This window comes from Electrophorus electricus, chromosome 7, assembly GCF_013358815.1.
Source record: "Electrophorus electricus isolate fEleEle1 chromosome 7, fEleEle1.pri, whole genome shotgun sequence".
Classification (NCBI taxonomy): domain Eukaryota; kingdom Metazoa; phylum Chordata; class Actinopteri; order Gymnotiformes; family Gymnotidae; genus Electrophorus; species Electrophorus electricus.
In genome coordinates, this window is record NC_049541.1 from 203567 (window position 1) to 210631 (window position 7065).

The 7065-nt window shown below is 42.0% G+C and overlaps 1 long non-coding RNA gene across 3 annotated transcripts; it reads left to right on the forward strand.

The window, feature by feature from the left end:
* The first annotated feature begins 545 nt into the window (after positions 1-545).
* On the forward strand, positions 546-6908 carry LOC113568005. Of its 3 annotated transcripts, XR_003409525.2 has the most exons (9): positions 546-768; positions 1343-1495; positions 1671-1855; positions 3400-3605; positions 3814-3984; positions 4153-4388; positions 5202-5415; positions 6230-6396; positions 6763-6908. It is a non-coding gene; the product is annotated as an uncharacterized LOC113568005 (long non-coding RNA). The 3 variants fall into 3 exon arrangements; XR_003409523.2 differs by having other exon boundaries at positions 1343-1855; XR_003409524.2 differs by having other exon boundaries at positions 1343-1855; positions 3400-3520.
* The last annotated feature ends 157 nt before the right edge of the window (positions 6909-7065 follow it).

Consider the following 7065-nt stretch of genomic DNA (forward strand, 5'->3'; position numbering starts at 1 on the left):
AATCTATAGAAGAGAATTCTCTCTTCTGTTAAGTCTCTGCTTGGCTCGGACAGCCATGCTACCTTTTTGAGCTTTTAATGGTCAGTGTGTTTGCATTGTTGTTATTATCTAATTTCTTTATTCTCCCTTTATTATTACTGCTGTGTATATTTGTTCATATTTAGTTTTGTATTTACTGCTTCTAAAAGTGATGTTCTCTTCCTGTTGTATGTCATTCGGTCTATCAGTCTCCTGATATGAGAGACAGGTATTCTATCAGTCTCCTGATATGAGAGACAGGTATTCTATCAGTCTCCTGATATGAGAGACAGGTCATGAGGGCAGCAAAATAAAACTGTTTGGGGTCTACAAAAATGAGTCCAGAAGGTTTGTGTTTTCCAGACACATACCTGACTGAGAAAACACTGATACAGCAAGTTTAAACCTGGATGTACCATGTCTGGACAATGGAGCCCAAGTTGGACACACCTAAAGAAGCTCTGGCAACCAGCCAGAGCTCACAGGAATGTAGGCGGGGCCAGCGAGGTGAGGGAGAATGTAGGCGGGGCCAGCGAGGTGAGGGAGGATGTAGGCGGGGTCAGTGAGGTGAGGGAGGACACCTCTGATAGCAGCTCTTTTTTTTTCTTGTTTGGAGGAGGACTGAAGTGCTGGCAGCCTCAGTGTGATGTTTACACGGAACAAATAATTAATAATATATTAATTTTCTTCAGGTTAATTTTGAAATCAGACTCCCCATCCTTGAGACTGTAGACAGCACCAGGTGCAAAGGTAAGGATTTTGGGATTATGTAGGTAAAAACTTTGAGATTATTTACTCTCAAATGCCACAACTGCTGCAGCTGTTGTTTACTGAATATTTTAACTTTGATTAATTTATTACCAGATGGTTGTGAGAGCAATCTGATATTTTATACATTTTCTGAGGCATAAATCCTTAAATTTAAAAAATGAATATTTTTGACAAGAAATCCTATTGGTAACATCCTCCAATGAAAAGTCAATTACTTATTTCACAATTAAAATAGTTAACTATGGGCTGAAATGGATTATTTGAAAGTGAGTTGGTGGTGGTGCATGCTTACAAGAGTGGCTGCTCTGAGCTTACATACAGCACCATGTCCTCCTGAAGAGCTTCCTGCTTTGAGTTAATGTGTAAACCATGGAAACATATTTAGACACGGTGCACGTTAGGACGGATGTGCACATTGATAGTCACAGCCTGCAGCAACAAAAATGTGTGTGTGTGTCTTGTGTTGATATCTCCTTCCTCTGGTTCACAGCACTATGTGCTTAGGGAGTGTCATATACAGGCAGTATTGTTGATCTATTTCTCACTCACACAGACGACACACTTCCTGGTGTGGTTGAACCTTCCTCCTGTCCTCGATGGATCTGCGGGTGTTGTTGGTGTTTGGGGTGTGTGGGCTTCTCGCCTTTAGCCTGGGTGAGACGGTACTCCTCCCTGGACCAGGACATGAGTCTGTTCTGCCATGTTGGTAAATAGAGCAGAATGAAACAAGGGCTGTCTGACACCCAGCCAAGCAGAATTCAACACAACATACAGAATTCAACACAGCAGGCAGAACTCAAAACAACAGACAGAATGAAACATGGTCTGTTTGAAATTCCTGGAGTGTTTTCTTCCCCCATATGTATTTGACCCTACTGCAGAACTTAACTGGGATTTCTGCGTACACACCAGCTGTAAACGCAGGCCGTGGTCTGGAAATGGCCCTTCTCCCTCCGTTCTGTTCAGATGCAGCATCTGTGGATGTCAATGACTGCAGGAAGTGTTCAGCTGTGTCCTTTGGACTGTGTGTCATGTTGGACAGCAGTGCGGCTGGTGAACAAGCAAAGTAATTCCACCTTTATTTGTTTATTATGACAAACATTATTAGAAGAGGCTTTTTTTTTGGAGTTCACAGCTTGATAATGACCAAACTGTAAAAGTCCTGGACCATCCTGTAAAGTCCTGGACCATCCCATAAAATCCTGGACCATCGTGTTTGAATGCCCTTCATCTTCTCTTGCTTCCTGTTTCTCATGTTCTGGCTTTAACCAACTGCTGTGTCGTGATTGCTATCACGAACATAAACATAAACATAACATTCTACTTACTGGTTCTAAATCCAAAATCCCAAATTTCTCTGATCTTAAACTCAATCTGGGTGGTGTCTTGGTCAGTTCCTCATCCACGGTTAGGAACCTTGGTGTAATTTATGACTTTATCACTCTGTTTTAAACCCCATGTTAAATCACTGGTCAAAAATGGCTAGTGTTAAGCCCATACTCTCCTCACATGATGCTGAGACCCTGGTTCACACCTTCATCACCTCCCATCTTCACTACTGTAACTCTCCTTTCACTGACGTCCCAAACACAACCATCCGCTCACTTCAATATGTCCAAAACTCATCCGCAAGAATCCTCCTCCATATAAGGAAATCAGTCCACATCACTCCTAGTCCACATCAGCTACACGGTCTCCCCATCCCTGAATGCATTCAGTATAAACTCCTGCTCCTTACATACTCCTCCATACCTAGCTGAACTACATCTGTACTGCTTCACCCATACACTTCAGTCTTCTGATCCTGAACCCCTACACTCATATGGCTCATATGGGCAGTGGTATCTCAGTGGTTAAGCTACCGGACTAGTTCAAGTTCAAGTCCCATCAGTGCCACGTTTCCACTGTTGGGCCCCTGAGCAAGACCCTTAAGCCTCAATTGCTCAAGTTGTACTCAGTCATAATTGCAAGTTGCTTTAGATAAAAGCGTCAGCTAAATGTAAAAAAAAAAAAAAAGAAGCTCCATCTGTACATTTCAGTCTTCTGATGCTGTACTCCTACACCCGAACTGCTCCACCCATACATTTTGGTCCTCTGATGTAGGTCTCCTCTCCAACTTCAGGTTGGTCTCTGTAGGAGGCAGATCTTTTATCTTTTAGTGTCATGGTTCCAAAACTCTGGAACACTCCACCTCAATCTCTCTATCTCTGATCTTCACTTTCCTCTTTCAAATTACAACTTAAAACACACACCTCCTCTCAACATTTTTATCATCTTTTTTTCTGTTAATAGATGTTAATCAATGTGCTAAATATGTTTTTGATTAATGGTCATCATGTTTATCCAAATGCTTGGTTTTAATATTCCCAGGCTTCTGTTCCCACATTTAAAAATTAGCATAATTTAAAAATGAAAACCAGATTTCAGAATGAGTATCATTTAAAAGTGAAAGTAAACTGTTATACAGAGCAGACCTGACACTGCCCAGTGTGTTTTAACTTTTATAAAGTGGAAACAGTCCTCTTCTCCGGTTGGTCCTTTTAAGGTTGGGCTCCTTTTGAATGTTGTGTTTTGAGGATAGCACTCTTAACATGTTGATGTTTGTTGCAGAACTATACGTTTCCACACTGTGAAGAGGTCAAGGCTCTGATTGACAAGAGCTGTCCCAACATCAGCATTGAAAACCCTCGTGGGAGCATCTCAGTAGACCAGAACAAAGCCGTCACCAACCGTAAGAAAGACAAAAGGCGAGAAACTGAAGCTGAGTGAAATCACTCAAATTCAGCCTCAGAAACTCACGCTGTACCTGAGAGCAGGTACAAAATTTTGTTCAACACCTGCAGCCGTGCAAGAAGTCAGACCTAACACACACACTACACCTGTGTATGCCACACCTGTACACACCACACCTATACACACACCTGTATAAACCACACCTGTACACACCACACCTGTACACACACCTGAGGACCATCAGTCTGCTCTGAGCCACTCCATCATTCATATCATACCTCGGTGTTGTAGGTGAACTGCAGCAGTTTTCTCTGAAGTTCAAACGTGCTGAGGGCTACCCCATGGACCTGTACTAGCTGATGGACCTCAATAACTCTATGAAACAGGACCAACATAATGTGAAAAACCTTGGGACTTATCTGGCTTAAAAGATGGAGGGCCTCACCTCAGACCTATAGCTCGGTGAGGAAAAAAATGAGACCACTCTCTCTCACACACACAAACTTTTTTCAGTCCATGCTCATATAAGATTTCATTCCAAAACATGTATACACCATGATCACCGTCAGCAGATAAAATAATTCTTGTATTTCACACACACATGCACTTTGGCGTGTGTTTTGTGGGCAGGATTTGGATCATTCCTGGAGAAGCTGGCCATGCCGTTCGTCAAGACCACGCCAAAGAACCTGGAGAACTCCTGTGCTCCACTCCACTGCACACGGCCCTTCAGCTACAAGAACATCCTGAACCTGACCAGCAACGGCCAGGAGTTCACTGATGTGGTCAGCTGCTAGGAAACATCCGGAAACCTGGACTCACCTGAGGGAGGATTTGACACCATCATGCAGGCTGTGGTCTGCAAGGTCAGTCACCTTCAGAAGTGTTTTACAACACTTTAGCATTTACCCCACTCTAATAGACATTTACCCCATTCTAAGAGACGTTTACCCCACTCTAATAGACATTTACCCCATCTGTTTAGACGCTTTCCACGTCTGAGTCCTTTCAAGCTTGTTCAGGCCTGAATATGAGTGTATGAGTGAGTCTTCCCTGTTCTGTTGTGTGTGTGTGTGTGTGTGTGTGTGTGTGTGTGTGTGTGTGTGTGTGTGTGTGTGTGTGTATGAGTGAGTCTTCACTGTTCTGTAGTGCAGTTATGAAGTGTGTGTGTGTGTGTGTGTGTGTGTGTGTGTGTGTGTGTGTGTGTGTGTGTGTGTGTGTGTATGTATATGAGTGAGTCTTTACTGACAGCTGTGCTGAATGCCTGAATGCATAACCTTCTCCTGTACATTTGAATGTCTTCCCTATTCTGACATGCTCATTTTAATTTAAAGTCTTAATTAGAAGATGATCTGAGTCAGAAGTATTGGAGCAGTAAGTGTTCTTAAATGTATAGCGCACAGGGACTCCAGAAACTAGGGTTAGAAGTTCAGCCATTGTACATTCTGACAAAAGCTGACAAAAATAGCTTACAACTCAAAAGAAGTGGTGGCATTTTTACCTGTTATACATCAGGTTCATAATAATTCACACTGTCTGTGTCTTAATAATAATTTACACTGTGTATTAATAATAGTAATTCACACTGTCCGTGTTATAATAATAATAATAATTCACAACTGTCTGTGTGTTAATAATAATTCACACTATCCATGTATTTCTTCTGTTTGTTGCACAAGGACTGTGCTGAATGTCATTTGCACGAGTCTTCATGTGTGACCAAATGCAAGAACGTAAGTCTCAGAGGTGTCGAAGAATGAGTACCTTTCCCAGCCGAACAGCAAGCGCCCTACCGCACACACTGCAAAGAGTGCCATGCCAATGACTGCTGGATCTTCTTCACCTACGAGGAAGGCAAACACTCAGACTCAGCTCACAGTGGAAAGACACCTGGTCAGAAACAAAGCTCTCTTTAAAATATCTTTCCTGCTCTAACACAACTGACGAAGCTCATGGACAGCTTTGTAATTACCTGATGTGCTGAGTCAGGTGACTCAGAGAAAGCTCAGTGTCTCAGGTGTGATGGACTAGTGGAGAGACCCACAGCTGATCATTATTTCACATAAAGGGTAATAGTTTGGTATTAAAGCTTCATAGGGTCATATGGGAGGTAGAAGTAGCTTGGTGGATATGATTGCTGACCAGCAGGCATCTGGATTGTGGGTTCAGCTCCAAGTAGCTACCACAAGACGTGGACCTTGTAGCGGAGCAGGGATAACTACTCCCATAAAAAAAACCCTCGACCCCCAAGTTGCCTCAAAGGCTACTCAAGCCCCAACCCAAGTTACTCAACCCCAGCCCAAGTTACTCAGCCCCCAACCCAAGTTACTCAACCCCAGCCTATGTTACTCCTATTGTGTGTAATATATTTTCCTAAAGTAGGACTTTGCTCCCTGTCCTAGTAAATGCTAAATGTAAACCCTTTTTATTTGTAGTTCCTGAGAGCCAAATTACAACAATCTTTGAATAAAGTTGAATTAAATAAATTCTGTAAATCCAGTACAACTCTGATTATGGCATGGCTGGGATTTGACTTCATTCCTGGAAATCATCTGCACCTAACTGGGGAAAAAATGGTCAGATGTTGTTGGGCCACACGGAAACAGGGACCAAACCTAGGTTTACACTTTTTCCCAGTATAAAAAATATTGAATATGAAGAACTGTCCAGTGTACTGCATGTCCCATGATTTTCTGTTTGGTTCCAGAGTGCTATACAAATCCTAACATCATTCCTATTGCGGCTGGTGTGATTGGAGGCATTGTTCTGATTGGTCTGGCCCGGCTTCTCATCTGGAAACTGCTCATGATTATTCATGACCACAGAGATTTCACAGAGTTTGAGAAAGAGAAGATGAATGCCAAGTGGGACACAGTACGTACCTACCAATCCAAATAGGAGTATCCAATACAATTACTAACACGCTCTACGAGGTGTGATGCATAATGCGTTAGGCAATAGCTCAAATAATTTCTTAGGAAGCCTTTGAATTTAGTGATGATAATTGATTCTTGGTATATCGATAGTCAGACCCACAGTTCTGGTCGTTGGCCTATCTGTTAACCAGAAAATGGTGTTTCTAAGACAAACTGATTTGCAAATGTGGATTAAATTAGAAATATTAGAATGTATGCAGAATGAAGCTTGAGCTTTTTGGGTTGTATCCTGAAAATCATTCCTGTTCAGAGGTTTTTCATGTGAATTATCACCCCTGATGAATGTGTGTAAATGTTTTCACAGGCACTGAATCCGATATATAAGTGCAATGACAACAGCCATCAACCCCAAATATGAGGTCAAGTGACAGCAAGGTGTTCTGTGTGTTCAGATTCTTGTGTATTTTCATATAGATTTTTTATACATGATGAAATGTGGCAATGTTAGGTTGTTTGTGTAAACGTTTAATATTTGCTGGTTTGAAAACATATTCCAGATTTAATAAACAAACAGGAAATTCTAAGCACTATTTGTTTGTCTGTCTGGATCTGTCTTTCTGTCTCTCAGTGTTTGATTCCTGGCCAGCATCTTGTATTCTGCTACTAG